This window comes from Tupaia chinensis, unplaced genomic scaffold (genome assembly GCF_000334495.1).
Source record: "Tupaia chinensis unplaced genomic scaffold, TupChi_1.0 Scaffold000532_1, whole genome shotgun sequence".
NCBI lineage: Eukaryota > Metazoa > Chordata > Mammalia > Scandentia > Tupaiidae > Tupaia > Tupaia belangeri.
Window position 1 is genome coordinate 1,295,668 of NW_006160045.1, and position 23,738 is coordinate 1,319,405.

At 44.1% G+C, this 23,738-nt stretch overlaps 1 protein-coding gene across 3 annotated transcripts in view; it reads right to left on the reverse strand.

Moving 5' to 3' along the window:
- The window catches only part of RNF152 (ring finger protein 152), a 134,099-nt gene that overhangs the window by 74,292 nt on the left and 36,069 nt on the right, over nucleotides 1–23,738 (reverse strand). Inside the window, exon 5 of one of the 3 annotated variants that reach the window (XM_027775208.1) lies at nucleotides 7,840–7,975. The exons of the other annotated variants lie outside the window; for them this stretch is intronic. The gene's annotated coding sequence lies outside the window, so the exon portion shown is untranslated. The remainder of the gene's footprint in view (nucleotides 1–7,839; nucleotides 7,976–23,738) is intronic. 3 annotated transcript variants of the gene reach the window in all.

A 23,738-nucleotide genomic window follows, 5' to 3' on the forward strand; every position in this document is an offset into this window, starting at 1 on the left:
GGTCGACTCCCTGGGAGTCCAGTGACATAGCCATTACGCTAACTGCTGGTTCCCCACAAACTTATTTTTTTGAGAGAGAGATTTTCACTATAGAGTACGTGTGCTCACCAGAGAGACAGAGATATAGAAAGTAAAATATCACTCCCTGGGGAGATGGCCACACTGCAGTCCCTTTTCCTCTATTCCTCTCTCAGGATTTTGGGCATGCATGCACACACGCCCTAGGTGAGTTTTAAGCCACTGGATCCAGGACTCGAACCATGGTTGACTACATGGGAATCCAGCAAATAACCATTATGCCATCTGCTATTCCTTTCCACAAACTTTTTGAAGTCCCTTAATATCTAGTTTTTTTAAAAAAAGAGATTTTTGCTATAGGGAGCATGTACTTAACAGACAGAAAGCGAGAAATCACTCCTTGAGGGGATGGCCACGCCCGCAATCCTTTCTCCTCCATTCTCCTCTCAGGACTTCATACACACACACGACCAGTATGGATTTCAAGACACCGGGTTCAGGACTCAAACTGCTGTTGACCACACAGAGTACAGCGCCTCAACCACCATGCCACTTGCTGGCCCCTCATATCTAAAATTTTACTGAAAATTGTGCAATCTGTATACTTAAAAGCTTGCAGGCCTCACCTCTCAGCCCTGGGGCTCCTTCACCGTGGACTTGATTTTCTGTCGGTTCACTCAACTCGCTTATTCACGTCAGTTATCAGTGTCAGTCCACCTAGCACATTCTTCGAGGGAGTGAAACTTCCTTCTTCCTCCTTAATCCAAAGAAAGTAGGCTTGTTTTCTGAGAAAGTGAAACAAGCAGGAGATCCTAACTAATCGGCCCTAATTATTACGGGTTGTTGCAGGCTGATGGCGCTGAGATTTTATTAGTAAACAAAACTAAAAAGAAAAAATTAAAACAACAAAGTATTTTCCTAATCTACTCGAATAAGCAGTTTCATTCTGTTTATTCATGATCATTCCTCATACCATACATACTAAGTGAATTTTGTCTCATTTAATTTTAGAAACACAAAACCTAATTTCAGACTTCTACCTGTTTGATTTACCTGCTTGGGCCTGAATATGTTTTGATTCCTGAAAACCTAACATCTTCAACGGAACCAAAAGTAAACTGCATAGAAATCTGCCCCAATACTACCGCCTTGCTGCCCGTTTAACAGCTCATTAACTGCCCAAAGAGAAGAATCAATCAAGACTGTCGATATGTCTCTTGAACTGCAGACAAATATAAACTAAGCCAATGGGAATAATCAACATACAATGCTTCTGCTTAGAAAGAGGCTTCAGCTATGCAGCAGTAGTGAGTATACACAAAGAGAAAAGTAAGTTTCTTTTTTTAAAGAATTATCTATTTAATTTAATTTATTATTATCTTTTTTTTTTTTTTTTTTTTTTTTACAGGGACTGTGTACTCCCCAGAGTTTTTTTTTTGCTACAGGACATGTGTACTCCTCAGAGAAAGATGCGGGGAGACGTGGGGGGTGTGGAGCAAGCTACCAGGTCCAAGACTTGAACTGGGATCGGCCATGTGGGAGTCCAATGCCCAACCCACCACACCACCTGCTGGCCCTGAAAGTAAATTTCTTTTTTTTTTTTGTTTTGGATGGAGAGGTTTTGTTTTGTTTTGCTATAGAGTGCATGTATTCACTGGAGAAACAGACAGGGAGATAGAAAGCGAGAAATCACACCCCTCCTGGAGAAGAGAGATGGCCACACCACAATCCCTTCTCCATTCTCTCAGGATCTTGGGCAAGCACGCATGTGCCCAGCATGAGTTTTAAGTGGCCTACATGAGAGTCCAGTGACATCACCATTATGCCATCTGCTGGTCCTGAAAGTAAGTTTCTTGATGGTATAGCCCCCAATCAACCAATGAGCATCATGAGGGGGTACTCCATCCAAACTAAAGTGTGGGACATAAAAACAGCATTCTATCACCACAGTCCTAAGGACACTAAGAAGAATCAGTTGGCAATGTAAGCTAACCGTTCACATTGACATACACTGGTGAAAAAAATTAGCTAGCTGCCTGGGATGCAAAGACAAATAAGATGTGCTGAAGCCCACGAAGCATCCACAATCTATCTAGCCAGCAGCTGGCTCCCCCAAGAGCATGTGTTAAGATCTGCAAGAGGGGCTGGCATGTTGCATGGTGGTTAAAGGTTCTGGACTCCCACATGGCCGACTGTGGTTCAAGTCCTGGACCTGGCAGCTTGCTTTCTCTTTCTCTCTTTCTCTCTCTCTCACTCCATCCCTCTCAGGTCAAATTAAAATAAATGAATAAATAAAGTTAAATAAAATAGTTCTTAAAAAAAAAAAAAGATCTGGAAGACTCAGGAGGGAGCAGGGTCAGTTTCAGCTGGAATCATCAAGGACTCAGACTCAGAGATGGAATTTGAACCGAATAGAAGAGAAAGAGAGGATCTGATTAGGACAAAGGAAGAAAGGGGAGACAGGTATTCAAACTGAGGAGGCAATTTTGGCAAATCCAAGGAGTCAGGCCAGCACTGAGCAAATCTGAGCAAACCAGTTTAGAGGAAGAGGAGGGCCTTCAAACAAGGTTCCCAATTTTCCAGGCAGGATCCCTCTATGGAACAGCCCTCAAATATAATCTGTAAAATATTTTAAGTATTTTAAATCCAGGAGAAATCACAACCAATTTGGGAATAATAAAGAAGACCATAACTTGAAGTTAACACCTCACTTTTAACTGTCAATGCAGAAAACTACTTTTTTTTCTTTGTTCTTAGCATCCTGTGATACTATGAGACATAACATTGGGTCTTCATCTCCACTTCCTGGCACACAACTCCTAAAATCTTGGAATTTGGATACCAATGAGTTGACCAAAGGTTGGCATCCCCAAAGTGGCCTCACCAGGACCAAGGCAGGATTACAGAGCTAGAGTTGAAGGTTACAATGAGTTCCAATGGCTCGTAATACAATCACCAATGCCCATGTATTGAACTTCCATGCAAACCTAAAACGATAGGATTTGGAGGGCTTCTAGATACCGGAGGTTCTAGAAGATAGTACACTCGGAAAGGGTATGGAAGCTCCCTGCCTTTCCCACATCCTTTTCATCTGTAATTTCTTCTGCAGTATCTTTCACAATAAACTGAGTTCCGTGAGCCCCTCTACCAAATTAATGAAACCCAAAGAGGGGGTTATAGTCAGAAGCCCAGGTAAAATGACCAGGGGCTACGATCTGAAGTGAGGGGTGGGCCAGTCATGGGGACTGAGTTCACCCAAAGAAGGGGTTATAGGAACCCCAATTTATAGTCAGTCAGTCAGAAGCCCAGGTAAAATGACCAGGGGCTACGATCTGAAGTGAGGGGTGGGCCAGTCATGGGGACTGAGTTCTCGACCTGTGTGGGTTCTGACACCATCCCCAGGTTGAAAACGTCAGAACTGAATCGAACTGGAGGGCACTCAGTCGGTACTGGCTGCAAAATTGATTTGTGTGTTTGCCGGTGGGAGAAATCCCCACACATTTTGGGGCCACAGGAGATCTGTGTTCGTTGTTGAATGAGAGCAGAGGAGACTGACACTGAGTTTGTTGCCTCTCTATATTCTCAGACTTCCTTCAGATCTAAGTCCTCCCACAGCAGCTGTCTAGAGGGGCTCCCTCTCCCTGCTGGCAAGACAGCTTAGTCTTCAATCCATAACCACTTGGGTATGGATTACTCTCTAAGGCAAGGCTCTGACCTCTTCACTCAATGCTATTTCCAAAATGAACTCTCGATTCTCCCTATGTCTGCTCTTTTATTTGTTACCATTATTCACCCAGAACCTAGGATGTGAAAATCCATTTACCCTCTACCTTTCATTTAATCAGTTTCCAAATTCTGCTAATTGTGTCTCTGAAATTTTGTGTCTTGCACTCATTCACCCTTCCCATGTATCCCACCTCCCATGAGGCTACATCTTCTCAGGACCTCCATGTTCTCTCCACCTTTGTCCCTTCCTGCTCCAATCCACACTGACCATGGCAACATTAAATATAGAATATACAGCTTTGTACTCCTATCCTCTTCCGGGCTCCAAACTATCAATAGTTTCCTGTCAAAAAAAATTCCAAAGCTCCCTTTTCCACCAACATTTCCTATCCCTTTTCATAATATTCCCACCCCATGCTTCATGCTCCCGTGACACAGTATTGTTTGTTATCTGGAAGACATGACCCACCCTCCCCTACCACCATGCTATTGCCAATCTGGTTACTGCCCTGGAATGCCATCCCTACCTGCTCACGCATCTAGATAATTACCACCGATGCTTCCAGGAGACAGTCAAATGCTATTTTTTCTGTGAAGCTATTCTAAATCATCTGGCAGGAAGTACTCTTTTCCCTTCTGAACTCCATTATCAGTTAATACATACTTCTTTCCCCTTCTGAACTCCAATACCAGTTAATCCAACACCACCTAGCATTTGCATCCTTTGTGTATGTGTATTCTCAACCCAACAGGGTAACCTCCTTAAGGAACATCTCAGTATAAAAATAATCACATCAGCACGCTCATGTAATACCTCTGACATGGAGGCTATGGAAGATACAAGAACATCAGCTGACAGTTAAATTAGGAAATTATCCTCAACCAGTACAAAAATAAAGCAATAATATCAATAATTTTTTAATCAGCATATGCAGATGTTAGCTGATGTCATGAAAACACAAGAGATCTCAGAGAAAGTGAGAATTCTTAACAGAATGAAAAAACTGCTGCTGTGTATTGCAAAGGCTTCCAGGGTCAACTCTGGGACCATCGGGGCTGGGTTCTAATCCCAACTCTGGCTCTTACTTGCTATCTGACCTTGGGTAGATCATTTAACCTATCTGTGCCTCAATTTCCTCATATTAGAAATATGAACCTTACCTTGCACCCTTTCCACACAACTGTTGTGAGGATTATGCATATACTGTAAGCAAAACACTGAGAGCTTGGCACGTAATCAATGTAGAAGCATTGGCTAGTCTTATTGCTATCACTGTGAAAATGTTTAAATTGAGAAAAGAATACTAGAGGTAGATATGTGGTAGATGAGATGCCTAGCAGCATTTTTACCAGAAAAAAAGAGACTACTATCTCCTCATCAAGCCAGATTTACTATATTCCCTGACAGGGATTCGGACTGACTGACAGGTAGGGTGAAATTCACGGGGGTGGCTCTTTGCACAATGGGCTGAATCCCATGCAAACAAAGCAGGCACAGGAGACCACTGGGCCAAAGGAAGCTTTCAGCCATTGAAGGGCTCATCCACAAACAGCCATTGTCTCCCATGAACAACTCCAGTGTTGTCATCCAGATGGGCTCCAAATGCAACCGTTTGACTCACGTATTTCGGTCAGTGTTTCTGTGTAGGCGTATCCACAAGTACAATTAATTGCCGCAAAAGAAATCTAGAACTGTGTACTGAATTTAGTCTGATAAGCAAACTTTGGGGGCTCAGCTATTTAAAGGACACTAATTCACAGAATTCCGCTGGACTAGGCATAGAAGAGTCAGTTTCAAAGACTGTCATATCATATAGTGATTTATTCATTAATGGTGTGGGGGACAGCTGTGACTGCAGGTGTCAACATCTGTCATTTCCCCCTAAAAAATATTAAAATGCATTCAAACATAAATTGTCACAAACATCTCAACTTGAACTTGTGCTGCAGACATATACACAGTGAAATAAAACTGCTAGTATAGTTGATATCTTATTGCTTTTACTGAAAGTATTTATAGCTCAAAGCTGCTTGTTATCCACATGTCAAAATTACTGGAGTGGCAGGAATAACAAATACACATTTTATAATTATCTTATTTTCTGAAAAAAATATAGAAATTACAAGAATGATAGCAACAAGATTGATTCTACACAAGAATGAACAAAGAAAAATCTGTCTCTTTTCCATCATTGGAATCTCGGTTTATTCACTACCTGAAATACTGGCATGGCTGCTTCAGCAAGGATCCTTCACCCCAAGTGTCAGACAAGGTTAGAGAGGATAGGCTGCCCAAATGAACACCCCAAATTCTCAGTGGCCTAATGCAATAATGATTAGCTCTTCTTCATGTTGCATTCTAACGCAGCTTGGTAAGAGAGGTTCTGCTCCACATAATCCCTCAGGGTCCCAGGCTCCTTCCATCTGATAGTACCATTATACACAGGGCTTCAGAGTTCTGCCCTGGACCCCTGAAGCTGACTAGCAAATCAGAAAAAGAGTAGGTATGGAAAAGGCATTCTATTCTGCACTGTCTCTCATTTCCAATGCATCCCACTGGTGAGAACAGTTATGTAGCCCCATTAGATGCACAAAATAAATCTAATATAGTAGTTGTCAACTGGTGTTGACTGCTTCCCAGGGGACATTTGGCAATGTCTAGAAACATCTTTGACACAACTGGTACATTTGGTCTCTGGTGGGTAGAGTCTAGGGATTCTACCAAATATTCCACAGAATACAGGACAGATTCCCCACAACAAAGAATTATCCAGTCCCAAAGGTCAAAATGCTGAGATTTTGGTGTGCACGCAGTCAGACTCTGCTGTGGTCATATCACAGATCCACACTGTTCTACCATCATTTTCTAATGTACACTCTAATCAATCCCAGTAGACCCACATCCACATGTTAACTGCCTGTTCATTCATTTCCTTGTCAGTGCCTCCATGCATTCATCCAAACCCCTGAGTAAGATTCCTATACTTGGGTTGCTGTACCAAAATACTTCTAACTGGGTAATTTATGAACAATAGAAATGTGTTTCTTACAGTTCTGGAGGCTGGGAAGACCAAGAATATGGCACCAGCAAATTTGGTGTCTGGTGAGGGATCTCTGCTTCCAAAATGGTACCTTGTTGCTGCAGCTTCACATGGCAGGAACAGTGTACACAGTGTCCTCACATGGTAGAAGAGATAGAAGGGCTGGCAGCTCTATGGAGCTTCCTTTATTAGGGCATTGGACCCATTTACAAGCCCTCAGGGCCTACTCATCTCACAAAGGCCCCACTTCTTTTCATTTTGCCAGAGAGTGTGTGCACTCCTCGGAGAGAGAGAGAGAGAGGAGAGATAGGAAAAGTGAGAAAGCACCCCCCATGGGACATGGTCAGGCTGCAATCCCTTCTCCTCTATCTCTCCATCCTCCTGTGACTCTGGGCATGCATGTAAATGTGCCTGGCAGGTTTCTTAAACAGCCAGGTCTGGGACTCAAACCAAGCAGTTGTTTAATACCATCTCTGGGTTTCATCAATTTGGAGTCAATTTTCAACATAAATTTTCCAACATATACTTAATCATAGCGGTCAAAGAATGCACAATGGGGTGGCAGGGGGAACCACATAAACAATTATCACATGCAGGGGAAATGGGGTTATAAATGACAAACAGAAGGAAAATTAATTCTGCCTGAGGGGGTTGGAAAACCATCCACAGGGCAGATGAAATGGGGAGCTTGAAGGAAGCATACGAAAAGCCATGGAAAAATAGGATTAAAGTATGAGCCTCTTTGGTGCCAAAAACATCAAAATAAAAATCCATGCATAGATTTTTCACAATACACATTTTCCATGAATTTTTCTGCAGACCCCTCATATACTTCCAGCTTTCTATCATGATGTGTTTTTTGAGAAGAAAGAGAGGAAGGACAGGGAGGAAAGGGGTTTCTGGAAAGGGAACTGCACCATCAAAGAAATGAGAATATGAAAGGATATATATATATACACACACACACACATATATTTATTATTATTTTTTTAATTTGCCAAAGGGCCAGCCAGTGACACAGCAATATCACAATGTCCTACAAAGCTGGACTCACATGAGAGGGTCCTGGGTTCATGTCTTGAGATCTCCTTGCACACGCCAGGCATTTGTACATACCCCATGATCCAGGCTGGCTGAGGCTGGAATGGATCATGGCAGGAGGATCCTACTGGTGGTGACTCTCTCTCTCTCTGAATAAATAAACAAACAAAAACTACTAAACTGGAAAACTAAGAGATGATTTATTCTACTTTCTGTTATTGGAGAAAACAGCTACTAGGAGAGGATATAATAATTTTTTGTTGAGTTCAGGGTCAGCAGGTGGCATGGAAGTTAAGGTGGCTAGATCCCCATAACTGACTGCACAGTTCAAGTCCCAGATCCAGAGGCTTGAAAAACATGCTAGGTTCATGTACATGCACGTTCAAAATCCTGAGAAGAGAATGGAGGAGGAGGGATTGTGGCATGGTCATACCCTCTGGGAGGTGATCTCTCACTTTCTATCTCTCTCTCTCTCTCTCTGGCAAGCACTTGCACCCTATAGCAATAACTAAGTCATAAGTTCTGAACAACTGGTTAAATTTCATGCAACCATAGAGGCTTTCAGTCAACTGGCCCTTCTAGAGAAAATTCACACCAGCAGACTTCACAGAAACCTGCATTTGTGCAGGGCAAACTCGAGTGTAGCTGGAAATCTCACTGCAAATTCCACAACAGAATTTGTCACCCATTCTTTCAAACAATGCTACCTCTAAGTCAACATCAAACTGATTCAGGGAGATGGTTGATGGAAATCATTCACCTTTGCTCCTGAAGACCAGTCAGCTCTCTTCCTAAATCATGAACCAGGGTTTTGTTTGTTCCGTTTTGCTTTGCTTTGCTTTTTGGGTTTATTTTGTTTGGTTTGGTTTGGGGTTATTTTGGTTTTTGTTTTTTGGTTTTTTAATTTGCCAAAGGGCACATGTACTTGCTAGTGAGAGAAAGAGAAAAAGGGATAAAGCACCCTCCATGGAAAACGGTCATGACACATCTTTCCCTCCTTTTGGGATTTTGAGCACAAACACGTATACACCGGGCATGTTTCTCAAGCCACCAGGTAATCCAAGCAGTCAGCCATTGGACCTGCTCTTCAACAACCAAGCCACCAGGTAGCCTAAACCAGTTTTTTTGTTTGTTTGTTTTTGGGGGTTTTTTTGCAGGGTCTTTTTTTTTTTTTTTTTAAGAGTTTTCACTTCTCTCAGTCCCTAACCCAGTTGTGAACATGGCTCACAGGCTTCAGTTAAGACAACACGTTCGGTCTGGCTCTGTGGCACAGTGGTAATACGCTGCTCAAGAGAGGTTGGATCCTATATGGTGTCTACAGTTCAAATCCCTGGCCTGGTCTGCCTGAAACATTCCAGGAGCACACGTCAGTGCCCAGGATCCCATGGGCTAGGGGACTGGAGGATGTGGCCAGACTTTATGAATGGGGCTCCTCTCTCTTTCTCTGTGTTCTGTGACTCACACGCACATGCATGTACTAGATCACACATCTTTTTTAATTGCTAGAAGGTATACCGCTCACCAGGGACAGGTAGAGGGAAAGGGAAAAGCATCCCCGGGGTCAGCCATTAGTGCGGTGATTAAGGCAGCTGGATCCCACATGGTTGACTGTGCTGTTGCAGTACTGGATGGGGTAGGTGCACGTGCATGCATGCCCAAAATCCTCAAAGGAGAAATGGCGAAGGGAAAGGATTGCAGCATGACTATTCTCCATGAGAGAGTGCTTTCTCACTTTCAATTTCTCTCTCTCTCTTCCACTAAAAACTTTCCCTCAAGTGCATAAGACTTCTAGCAATTTGTTTTTAGAATTATTCTTATGTAACTTTGTTTATTTTAATTTGACTAAAGGGAGACAATGAGAGAGAGATAAAGTGAGAAAACAAGCCACCAGGTCCAGACTTGAACCATGGTCAGCCATGTGGGAATCCAGTACCTTTAACCACCATGTCACCTGCTGGCCCATCTAGCAAACTGTGTTTAAAAAGAAAGCATCCCCCAGCGTGGCATGGTAACATTGCAACTCCTTCTCTATTGCTCCATCTGATTGGGCTTTGTTGCACATATACATGCACCCAGCTTGTTTTTCAAGCCGCCGGGGCCAGAACTGGAACTGGGGCTCAGCCATGTGGGATCCGGCTCTCTTAACCACCAGGCCATGGAGCCAGTCCTATCATAAACTTTAACAAAAAATTACCGCAGATTCTAGAACCAGACTGCCTGGGCCACATCCCAGCCCTGGCATAAACTCACTGTGTAACCCTGGGCAAGTCCCCCAGCCTATGCAGGCTCTGCCATCTCCCAGTAATGTGCTCAAAGCACTTTAAATGCTTTATTATATACCTAAGGCATATAATAAATAGCACCTATTATACTGCACTGGAGTTACCTTGCCCAGAAATTGTCTTTCAGCTGTCATGAAATACATTGTGGAGGGATCAGCAGTTGGCATAATGGCCATGTCGCTGGACTCCCATATAGTCGGTTACAGTTCGAGTCCCAGACCTGGTGGCTTAAACTCAGGCCAGGCACGTGTGTATGTGTGCCCAAGATCCAGCGAGGAGAATGGAGGAGAGGGGCTTGCGGCAGGGCCATCCCCCCCCCCAGGGTGGGGGCGATTTCTCTCTTTCTGTCTCTCTGCCTTTCTCTGCCTTTCTGGCGAGTGCATGCGCCCTATAGCAAAAACATAAAAAAAGAAATACATGTGGAATCCAACATAGTTTGGAATGGAAAATATCTAATAAATATCCATGCCATTTTGTAGAATATTATTAATAACAACTTCAAATAGCTTTGGGCAAGATGCTTTTAATTATGAAGCCAACATCACCATGTAAACAACAGTTGTTCTTGATTTTGAAGCTAAAATTGAATTTAAAAAAAAAAGACCCTACTCCTACATAGCTCTTTACCCCATTCGTCCCTTTACTCCCTCTTCCTCCCTCAAACCGGCTTTCTCTTTACTTTTCTTATTTTCACTGTGACCAGCTTCGGGAAAACCAAGTATATTTAGCTGTTAAATACTATAGATTATGTCGAACAGCACCAGTCACTTCGTACTAAAAAGCCTCATAAAAGGAAGAAATGTGTGTCTTTACAAGTCAGAATCTCAAGGGAGGAATTAAAAGGAGGGAAGCAGACTCCAAGAACCCACAGGACGATGAACCTGTTGGGAACCGCTTCCTCTAATGGTGAGGTGAGAATTCCTGGTTGCAGGAAACCTAGGAGCCGTGGGGTTTTAGTCTAAATGAAACCGCATTCTTCTTTACTAGAAGTGGTGACCACATCTAAGAGTGTCACCCTTTCCAACAGTCAAAGACACACAATCCATGGAAAGTTGAGGCAACTAGACCTAGAGCCAAATCAGGTTTAGAATTCAAACTCGACCATGCCTTTCTCAGTTCCCAGTGTGCAGGGCACTCAGCTCCCTGGGTGCACAGTAAAGAGAGGATTTAGCATGGGCAAGGACAGGATCCACTAGTAGGGTGAAATAAGTGTGGGGTGAAATCTGACCTATTCTTTTTTCCTTCTCAGTGAAGACATTTTTCCTTGTAAATGATCAAACTTCGGACAGGGCAGTGTGACTTCCTTGAGATGCAACTCTCAGATACCTTATTTATTATTTTGTTATAAACCCAAGGTGTATGAGCAAATGTATTCCTTTTTAAAAAATTATTTATCATCGTTATTATTTTAATTTGCTATAGGGCACATATGCTCACCAGAGAGAAAGAGAAAGTGAGAAAGCAAGTTACCAGGTCCAGGACGTGAACCGCAGTCAGCCATGTGGGAGTCCAGCACCTTAACTACCATGCCACCTGCTGGCCCCAAATGTATTCATTTTTAATAGCTCTAACTCTTGTTAGGGGACAGGGTAAACTCTGCAGAAAAAATGCTAAGTCTTTGAACTAATATTTAGTATTTTATGTAGATGATGGCAATTTAATGGAAACAGTTACTGTATTAAGTGATGTTCTTAGTGTAATTTCTTGTTTATAAATCTCTATTATTGTCACTTGATGTTTTGAGTAAATTTTACAGATTCTTTTAAATCATAAAAGAAATTAATTTTCATGTATCAAACAAATAAAGGCATGGGCAGGCCCCACAGCTTAGTGGTTAAAGAGCCAGATCCCACTTGGATGACTGATTTGAGTCCCAGCCCTGGTGGCTTGAAAAACATGCTGGGTACAAGTTACACATGTCCAATTTCCTAAGGGAAGGAGGAATGCAGGAAAGAGAATGATGGCATGACCACATCCTATTAGTGGGTGCTTTCTTTCTCTGTCTCTGTGAAAAATACATATAAACGCGAGTGACTGAATGCACTCTCTGTCTCTAAGACTCCCTTCTCTTTCTCTGTCTCTGTGAAATACATATAAACGCAGTGGCTGAATGCACTCTCTGTCTCTAAGACTCCCTTTCACAGAACAGCCATTTATCTTTTTCCTAGGTGAAGGAATAGACGATGAAGAAATCTGGCTTCTCAGGAAGTAGTGAATACGTTATCTCGGTGTGCATAATGATTACATGGGAAAGGGTGACATAAGTGTTTGGCACCTGCCTTCAGATGCTAGGAGCACGGTTTACGGAACTGACAAACCTACAAACTAATTACTATTTGGGGGAATTTGCTGTAGGGACTGCTTGCACCAACCTCACAGCTCTAGATGAGCAGTTAAACTTTCCAAGGAGAAACAACATGGAAGGTTATCATTTGAGGCATCAGCTAAATACTAGAAGAATGTGAGGCTGGCCCAAGTGCCTTATCAGTCTCCATCAATCCCGCACATTAGTAATGGAGCTTCCCAGACAGGGAAGGCCGGCCAAGTGGAGTCCAGGCCCCGATACCTCCACCCAGGCCTGGGCTCTTTCCCAAACCCTGTGGTATTACAGACTCATCACGAAATCCCTCTGGAATCTCTGGGAGGAAAACACGAGGTACCATGTGCACAGTGGCCCCAGCCCCGTTCACATTACTATCATGTTTACAGCACGGACACGACCAAAAGCATCCTTGCTGCAAACACAAGCAAGGCAACTCATCAGATAGTGTACTGTGGTCCCACCAAGAACAAAGCTGGAAGTTCGTACATAACTATGCCCCAGCAGTCAGCACAACAGAAACCCAGGGTACATCTGGATGCATGCTCATTTTCCAATTAGCTGTGAAAGGACTCAGAAAGACCCAATAACCAAGCTGGTTCAAATCCAACAAGGATCAGCAACCCAACCCTGGCCTAAACTATTTAGGATGTGGGTCTCAAGAGACTCCTTCTTCTTCCTTTGCAACATCCAAAGTTATTTCTGAAGAATAAATTGGCTTGGGGCTGGCAGGTGGTATGGTGGTTAAGGATGCTGGACTCCCACACAGCTGACTGTGGTTCTGGTCCCGGACCTGGAGGTTTGCTTTCTGACTCTCTCTCTCTCTCTCTCTCTCTCTCTCTCTCCCTCTCTCTCCTCCCCTCCCTCCCTCGCTCCCCCTCTCCCCCCCCCTCTCTCTCTCTCTCTCTCTGTTCAAATTAAAAAGTAAATAAATATATAAAGTTAAATAAAATAATTCTTAAAAAAATAAATAAATAAATTGGCTCAACTCTTCCTTGCATGCTTACTGTGGACCAAGTCCTGGGCAGCAATCCTGCCAGGCACAACTACCACTGTTCAAGGGGAAGGTCTCAAAGATTTCACTAATGGGCCAGCGACATAGCACAGTGGTTAAGGGGACTGACTGCAGTTCAAATTCCAGCCCCAGTGGCTTGAAAAATATATCAGGCACATGTGGCCCCCAAATCTTGATAGGATGAAACATGAAGGGGACTGCAGCATGAATGCGCTCCATGGTGGGAGTGGGGGTACTTTCTCCCTCTCCCTCCTTCTCTCTCTCTTTGGGGATGCAAACACCTTTTGGCAATTAAGAGAAAAAAGAAACTTAAAAAAAAAACCTCACTAACTATAATTATAGTCTAGTTGCCTTGCCTTTATTAAAGAGCACTCATCTTAAGAACAACAATAAAGATCCCAACGCACAAAGCAGATTCCTAAATGAAGGGATTGACAGAACCATGACGGCCTCTCCTGTGGTACTCTGTCCTGCTATCTCTGGCTTCCTCCTAGGATGGCCGGACCTCAAACCAGGTTAGATGTCCACAAAGCTGCTTCAGAACACAGAACAACAGTACCCTTCTGGGTACTGTCTGGTTTTAATATAGAAAGTTCTGGCTCAGCCACGGTGGCAAAGGCAGCAGGGTGTGATGTCTGGGGCCACATAGGAGGCTGGGCTGCAGTTCCCAGCCCAACCTGAACAGGCTGAGCTGGGTGGTGCACACCTGTGGTCCTACATGGCAGGAAGGCTGTGGCAGAAAAGATCGTGATTGGCAAGATCCTATCCAAAAAAATTACCTCCCTCTCCCTCCCTCCTGTGCTCTCTCTTATTCTCTCATTATAAAGAATTAAAAAAACTAGAAAAGTTTTTTAAATGAAAATATTCATGACCTAGGTAAGCTTTTAGTCCTAGGCCAACTTGGGGTCACTCTACCTGCCCCCCCGAAGAAACCAGACCATAGGAAAGGGGCAGTCCAGTGCAGAACACCCTTCACCTGGGAATGAGGCCATAGGAGAAAGGAGGCTGGTATCCGCTAAGGAAGGCTCAGGCAGTGGGTGGGTTAGCTCAGAGCTGCTCCTCAGATTCTTGTCCTCCGGCTTCTTCCAGCTTCCTCCGGAGAAGGCCAACCATTTCAAATTCTGGACCATTCATGACAAGTTCCACAAAGACTTTCCAATGACAGGATTCCAATGACAACAAACAATAAGAAACTCTCATATAAATGCTGAAGGCAGTGGTGACGCGGATATGTTATTTCCTCAGCTAGTTTACGAGTTGCTTCTGGTTAGACTGTGCTTCTTCACCCAAGTATCACCAGAACCCAGTACAGCAACTGGTGGATGGTGGACGCTCAGTAAAACGGGTGTTAATAACTGCTGCCATTCATTTAGCATTCACAATGTGCACGACGACACAGTGAGAACTTTACACAGAGCTCTCCCATTCTCACATTGGTTCAAGGAGGTTGATTCTTCCCCATCTTGCAAATAAAAAACCAAGGCTCAATCAGACCTTATGTACTCAAGGTCACATGGCAGAAGCAAAAGTTAAACCTATCTCATTTTTTAAAAAAGAATTCTTAATTTCATTGTATTTATCATGATTAGTTTAGAATTTGCTACAGGGCATTTGTGCTCACCAGAGAGAGAAAGCAAGCTACCAAGTCCAGGGCTCAAACTGTGGCTGGCCATGTGAGAGTCCAGTGCCTTAAACACCACACTACCTGCTAGCTCCAAACCGACCTCATTTTAAAAATTCTGTATTTTTAATCATTCGTCTGAATTAGGCATATGTATACCCTCAGTGGGTATTTATAGTAAGGAATCAAGAATTGAGAGAAGACTATTAGATACATTTCTTTATTCTCTCCCCTTTTAGCTTTGCCATTACATTAAGAAAAAGAAAAGGAAAGGAAAGAAAAAGCCAATTATGATGAGCAAAGTACATAATAATTTAGAGGAAGAGGAAGGGATTTCTGTTAGAACTTGCCTGGCAAACAGTAAGTACTTGATAGCTGAATAAATCCAATAACAGTTATTTACCCAATATGTGGTTGAAATCACTGTTGTTCAATGATTTCAAATGCTATTTTAGCCACCACTATAGGTGAAAAGATGGATCTCTACCTTAGGTTTCAAAGACTCAGCCAGAAGGGGCAAAGATGGAAGGAGAGGTAGCGTTCCCAGAGAGGGAAGGCTCTCTCCCCCTGTTTGGCTGAATTAGCCACTGCTTACTCACAATGACAGTAATCCTTGTCTCATCCACAAAGGGGCAAATTCTCAAAAGTATGGAGATTTAGCCACACGCTCTCCACTTTCCAGCTCATATTATTAACCTGCAAGGAGGCGATTGCAAACCTACCCCAGGGTGACACAACTGCCAAAGACTATCACCCCAGAATACATTGTTTTTCAGACCTTTACCTCAGCTTCGAACCGAGCATTATTTTAGTGTTCACGTACTCTATTTCTGGCCACTTTCTCACAGCAAGTGAATACATTTCCCTCTTTCATGGTGACATTCACTGTAATGATCAAGCATTTCAAGTGTCAAAGGAGAGTTTGTATCATGTGAATGAGTATTCCAAAACCAAGAGGTGAGGTAAAACAGATGTAGATCACCAAAGTATTGATGCCCATGCGCTAATTATGAAAGAAGATGTGGTACTCGGTTACAGGAGACCATCCATCGCCCAGTCATGTCAAACACAGACATCCCAGCTGCACCTTGGTACTCGGTTACAGGAGACCATCGCCCAGCCATGTCAAACACAGACATCCCAGCTGCACCTTGGTACTCGGTTACAGGAGACCATCGCCCAGCCATGTCAAACACAGACATCCCAGCTGCACCTTGGTACTCGGTTACAGGAGACCATCGCCCAGCCATGTCAAACACAGACATCCCAGCTGCACCTTGGTACTCGGTTACAGGAGACCATCGCCCAGCCATGTCAAACACAGACATCCCAGCTGCACCTTGGTACTCGGTTACAGGAGACCATCGCCCAGCCATGTCAAACACAGACATCCCAGCTGCACCTTGGTACTCGGTTACAGGAGACCATCGCCCAGCCATGTCAAACACAGACATCCCAGCTGCACCTTGGTACTCGGTTACAGGAGACCATCGCCCAGCCATGTCAAACACAGACATCCCAGCTGCACCTTGGTACTCGGTTACAGGAGACCATCGCCCAGCCATGTCAAACACAGACATCCCAGCTGCACCTTGGTACTCGGTTACAGGAGACCATCGCCCAGCCATGTCAAACACAGACATCCCAGCTGCACCTTGGTACTCGGTTACAGGAGACCATCGCCCAGCCATGTCAAACACAGACATCCCAGCTGCACCTTGGTACTCGGTTACAGGAGACCATCGCCCAGCCATGTCAAACACAGACATCCCAGCTGCACCTTGGTACTCGGTTACAGGAGACCATCGCCCAGCCATGTCAAACACAGACATCCCAGCTGCACCTTGGTACTCGGTTACAGGAGACCATCGCCCAGCCATGTCAAACACAGACATCCCAGCTGCACCTTGGTACTCGGTTACAGGAGACCATCGCCCAGCCATGTCAAACACAGACATCCCAGCTGCACCTTGGTACTCGGTTACAGGAGACCATCGCCCAGCCATGTCAAACACAGACATCCCAGCTGCACCTTGGTACTCGGTTACAGGAGACCATCGCCCAGCCATGTCAAACACAGACATCCCAGCTGCACCTTGGTACTCGGTTACAGGAGACCATCGCCCAGCCATGTCAAACACAGACATCCCAGCTGCACCTTGGTACTCGGTTACAGGAGACCATCGCCCAGCCATGTCAAACACAGACATCCCAGCTGCACCTTGGTACTCGGTTACAGGAGACCATCGCCCAGCCATGTCAAACACAGACATCCCAGCTGCACCTTGGTACTCGGTTACAGGAGACCATCGCCCAGCCATGTCAAACACAGACATCCCAGCTGCACCTTCAGACTGTGAAGAGGCCTACTGCAGCACAAATGCCTAATGCCACTCACTATAAGTCACCAAGGAAAACCTGAGACAGGGAAACTCTCTCTGTCTCTCTCTTCTTGGAAGTAGCAGGCAAACGGAAGTTGAAAAACAGACAGTCAATAACAACTGTTAGAATGATGACCCTCGATGAGAATGTTCACCTCTCGACCATAGGCATGCACACTGCACTGGCAATTTTGACTTAACATGTGATTGCTATTATTTTAAAAGTTTGTTTATATCTTTTATCAGAGACAGGCAGAAGGTCAGGCACCTCCAACAGGGTCTTTACACCATGAGCTGTCCCCCGTCTGAGCCAGCCCAGATCACAGGCACATGTGCTTGCTGTGTGTACAGGGAGGTTCTGGGACACACACCCAGGACCTCTGCCATGTGGGTTCAGCTGTGGTGCTCCTGCTGCACCATCTTGTCCCTGTGTCATTATTATTAATGCAAGTACAGGAAGCTCTTAAAATAACTTTCTTAACTTCCTTTAGGGCTGCAGGCCAATGAGTCGGAACATTTTCTGTGTTGTCAAAGATTCACCAATGAGTGAATATTTATTGAGCTCTTTGTATAAACATAGTGGCAAATACAAAACAAGGTTAAACCTCACCCATTCCTCCTACCTAAGGAGCTTAAAAAAACTGGGGTTGTGTAGGTGGTAATTGCTACGTCTGTCAGCCAGCAAGCCACCTTGGAAAAAGTGGAGTGGCTTCTCATGACCTCTTCCCCAGCTGAGAAGGTCCAGGGTGAGCAATCACTGCAAGGGTCCCAGTCATTGGAACTCCTGGGATGTGTAGCTTGTTGCAAAAGCATCCTATTTTCAACATGCCTCCCTTTGAGCAAACTAACCTTAAGTGTGTTTCTGTTCTTTACAATTACATAGAAGGAAAAAGACATTTCACTCTTGGGTGATAAAACAAGACAATATGGGACTAGCAGATGGCATAATGATTATGTCACTGGACTTCCACATAGTGGACCACGGTTTAAGTCCTGGACCTGGTGGCTTAGAACTCACATGGGGTGCATGTGCATGCGTGCTCCAAATCCCAAAGAGGAGAAGGGAGGAGAAGGGATTATGGTGTGGCCATCACCTGTGGGGAGGGAGGGGGGTGATTTCTCACTTTCTGTCTCTCTGTCTCTCTGGCAAATGCACATACCCTATAGCAAAAATCTCTCTTAAAAAAAAAATGACAAGTTTACTTTGCAGAATGAATGAATGAATGAATGTTGAATAAAATGAGAGTTAGAGACAATTTTAGCAGAGAGAAGTAAAAGATCACTAAGGAGTAAAGTGATCAATTTAAAAATGTTATAGGGGGGAAGAGCTAAATTGAATGTTTAATGAGAGGATAAGAGAGGACATTGTAGGCCACAGCATGTGCTAGAACTAAGAAAAAGTCTATGCAGAGCATTTTGGAGGAACAATAGATTAACCATCCTAGTTAATGTGGAGTTTCAAAGTCAGGCAGGTCAAAAGTCAAGTTGAAAAGAAAATTTGAGATGAAACTGGGGAAGATTCTGAAAGACTAAAGAATACGAGCTTCCACAAAAAAAAAAGTAGGCACTACTGAAAGTTATTAAGTGAGAGTGTGAATGGCTAAATCAGCCTAGGGCTCTAAGAGTGACAGTATTTTATATATATTGGCGGCAGGGAGGTCAGGAGGTAAGGATCACCACTGTAATAGCCCAGAGAAAAGTAAGCTTCTCAGCTAGCAGGCAGCTGTAGGGATAGAAATTAAGGGAGAGGCGGAAACTATTAATAAGGTGGGACAGCTAGTCTGTTAAGAAGCAGAATCGTGGTATTAATAATAATGTTCCCTATTTCCAAAGAATCTGTCAAAGCTTTTACCAAAATCTCATCAATTCTTGTCAAATCACAATGAGGAATGTAGTTAAGTGTGATTATCTGGATTTGTAAGTTAGAATTGAATCAGAAAAGAACATTTCCTTGGCAGATGGGGCCTGGGGGAGGAGGAAGAGACAATACAAGGACAGGGCCCTACAGCAACCAATCCGCTTCCCACAACTTGGTCCCTACCAGTGGCACATCTTCATTTGACCAACCCAGTCTTTGTGCAAAAGTCTGAAACCCCAGGAAGCCTGTGCAAAGTAAGTTTTATCATGCAGGAGGTGTGCACTACATTTTACCTATGCCGGAATTAATACGGCAAGTGGTAAATAAGGCATCTTTCCTGACTCATCCCCTTCACAAGAAAATCACTAGTTCCACACACTTGCACAATTCCAGAGCATATCCAGGCCTCAGCAGCCACTATGGTCTAGGCCAGGAATCCATGGGTTTCACAAACCACCCGAAGGAAATGCAGGTCACATAGACCTACAGAGGCTCGCTCGCTAAATCCTACAATGGCAGTGAGTTGACTAGGAATGGAAAATCTTTAGACATAGAACAAGTTCTCTTCTCCAAATTGTGATTTCAGCATGGAGGCAGACTGTTGGACTCCTGGGATGTGTAGCTTGTTGCAAAAGCATCCTATGTAACTCAAGAAGCTATGGGGGAAGCAGCTGGAAAATCCACACCTGCCTCCTTTCATATAAAATTCAAACGGTAAGGGGAACCAGCAGTTAGCGTAATGGCTATGTCGCTGGACTCCCATGTAGTCGACCGCGGTTCGTGTCCCGGATCCGGTGGCTTGAAACTCACACCGGGCGCGTGTGCGTGCGTGCCCAAGATCCCGAGAGGAGAATGGAGGAGAAGGGATTGCGGCATGACCATCCCCCCTGGGGGGTGATTTCTCGCTTTCTGTCTCTATGTCTCTCTCTGTCTGTCTGGCGAGTGCACGCGCCCTACAGTGAAAATCTCTCAAAAAAAAAAAAAAATCAAACGGTAAGGACTCAGGAGCCAAACAAAATACAGAAAAATTGCACTTTGGAGCTTCCCAAATACACTCCCAGACTATCCCCTCAGGGCTTAATTTTCCTTCTTTCTTAGCCTGAGCTTCACCCTCAGCCCACTCCAGGCACCCTGAATTGCTTCCTGGATGATCTATATCTGGTTGTTCCTGCCAGTCTCCTGGTGGCTCACCTCCCAACTCAGAACACCTTAGGGTGCATCATCTTGTTACTCAAGAGAAGTGACAGTGTATGGCCACTGCATCCTTGGGTCACCATGACTTGGGGACTGAGGTAGTCAGTTCATCATATCACTTCTATATATGGTGTTATCTTTATAAAAAAGACTTCACCAAAGTGATTTCAGTGCCAAAGACAATACTATTTTGGTAAGTTCCGTATTTATGCTTAAAGCACTTACAAAAGTTTAAAAATTCTAACCCCTGTGTGCAGTCATCACAATGTGAGTAAAGATATCCGAGTGACCAGCTCTTCCCAAAGCAAAATCTCTCCACAAGCCCCCATCTGCGTCAGCCACAGTTACTTGCAATGACTGTTTCATGGCACCCAACTATTTTGAGAGTGCAGCGAAGAAGGCTTTAAAACTTACAGCCGTCATACCCAACACCCAATGTGCTGCCGATGGGATCTCAAGCATCCCAGAACTCTCTGGGTGTCTGTTAGTCCCATGACCAAGAAAACCCCTTGTCTAAATTGCTTTCTCTAAACATTCAAGTAACAAGAGAGTGACTCAATGTTACCCTGAACACATTCCTGCCCTTCTAGATCTGATCTGTTGCCTGGCTGTCTTTGCCACTTGGTGCCACCTCCTAGGTAGGGTGAGTTCAGGCCCATTGTGACTCTTTTTCTACCTTGGGCTCTTCCAAACAAATTCAGGAAGTCGTAGACAAGAGGCAGATGGTGAGGGAGAGAAAGTCTGTGAGTAACACCTATTACATAACGCTAAGCACATAACCTCCTAGAATGAGCCTTGCAAGTACCTACTGACCTATCACTTAAAGGAAACAAGCACTCAAAACAGGCAAAAAGAGAAAAGATCGTAACTTTATTACTTGACAACCATTGTAGAATCATGTTAGTAAATATTATATCAATTACTAAGTTTCAGGTTGTGGTAAGACCAGACTCTTTAAGTTATTTATCAATTATTTACTAGATCAATGCCCATGTTTCAGCCAACACCTACCAAGAGCTGAGCAAGGGACACTGTATACCTCATAGGCCAGATCCCTGTGGAAGTCACTAGTGCTGCTCACCTGTATCCAGTTCTCCCTTTGTCAGCACGAGAAATAGTGAATTATGGTTAAATGGGGTCATAGTCCGGCTCTGCCTGAAGCAATGCAAGTGGTGGGATCATGCCATTGCTAGAGCAAGACCCTGCAATGTTTCCTTTCCAATGCCACAGTGATCTTGCAGTCCCATGGCAAGATCCAGACTCCATCAGTTTAGGTCCTAGAGTGAGCACTGAGATTTGCAGGTATTTGTTACCACAGTCTAACCTAATCTATCTTGCTGACATCACTGTTTAACACAGTGAGAGAGAATCCTGCAAAAGTCCCTCCACACAAAATCTGTTTTCTAAGTCAAATAATGCAGAAAAGCAGAATGTGTTTCAAAATTTAAGAGCAGCAAGGACTGAACAACACCTTGAACCGCAGAGGGAGCTAACAGGATAGACTGGTTAAAACAGTCTTTCAGGAGGAATACAGAATGAAAACAGAATGGCCTCTCAACATTAGTGGAATCCAACCATGGGAAACTCAGCTTAAGAGTTTAAATGCTAGGAAGGAATAGGCCACCCGCTGATGAAACAGCAAGCGCCCCCCTCAGCAAGATCACATTCACCCTCCTCGAAGTCCAATCCCACTCTTTACTCATCTCTCTTTCTTTTTCTTCTTTCCTTCTTTTTCTCTTTTTAATTTGCTATAGGGTGTGTGCAATCACTGGAGACAGAAAAAGAGAGAGAAAGGGGAAAGTGAAAAAAATTCCCTGGTGGGGGGGCTCCATCTCAGTCCCTTCTCCTCCATTCTGTTGGGATTCTGGGGATGTATGTACGCATGCTCAGTGTGTCTTTCAAGCCACTGGATCCAGGACTCAAAGTCGACCATGTGGGATCCAGCCACCGTAACCACTATGCCACCTAATGGGTCTTCATCTCTTTCTGTCTCCCATTAACCTTAACTGGACTCAGGTCTCCCCTTGTCTATATCCCCACAAGTCCCTGAGGTGGGGTCATTTCCGTGTGTGCACCCATCTCACCTCTGCTCCTTGGCACCCACCACAGAGCCCATCATCTATCAGGTGTCCCCATAAACAGCTGGTGAGTAAAGGAAAGAACACTGAGGCAAACTCAGCCGCTTACCCCCAGGGCTTCTCCAGCCTAAAGCTAAGCACACTACTGCAGACACGTGGGGGCGGAGCACCTCCCTCCTATTAAAAACCAAAACCAAAACAAACAGAAACAGAAACATATATACTTTATTACGATTTATTACCGTACACAATTTTAAACCACAAAGAAACCCAACATGGCACTGCGGCTATCTTTGTTCTTGGACATGCATTTACATGTGCAGGCAGCTATTTTCCCATGTGGAATTTTGTGTGTGAGGTATTTATTTTTTTTCTATTAAAAAAAAAAACCACACCCTCGTTTCTATTGCATTATTACATTCCCTATTACCCCGTCACGTGGTTTCCTTCTTGCACCAACACAGTACACACCCTGCGTTACTGCTGACATAAAATTACTTGTCAAAATACCTCTATTCCTAGCACCATATTTATTAATCTGATCTTTCCACAGCACTGGCCTTTGTTTCAGCTGGGAATAGATACCTCAGCTACTTGCCTGGTGGTTTCTGAATGCTTTCAGCAGAGGGATAAACACTGGTGTCACTTCTGTGTTTAAAGTCACCTTTCAAAACTATACTACCCGAGAGATGAAGGACAAACCTTTCCAGTTTCTTAGCTCTCTTTTTCAAGGGATTTGGAGAGGGGATGGTGAAGAGAATCTGCTACAAAGGCCACCCAGCTCTGCTGCAGTGGAGAAGAGAGCACTCAGCCCCCAGACTCTGTCCTCTGTAAGAAAACCTCGGGTCCCTTTCCATAAGCATTCTCCTTCCCTGCTGCTACTGTGGGATGCGCAGGACTCTGCCCTCCAGGAGCAAATGCCAATGCCAAGGTGTTCTGATTAGTCTGAAGGTTATGTCTCCATAGCACGCCAGGAGGATAACCCCAGATCTGGTAAGGGTGACATCAAAACAGAACTATCCTTAGAAAGAAAAGAACAGGCCAGAGTTTTTGGAAAACAACCAACAACCTAAAGATACAATGCAGAATGAGAGTCTAATGGATCGTGGCTATATAAATGGAAACTTAACTAATGCTCCCTTTTCTCTGTTCTCTTTTCCTCT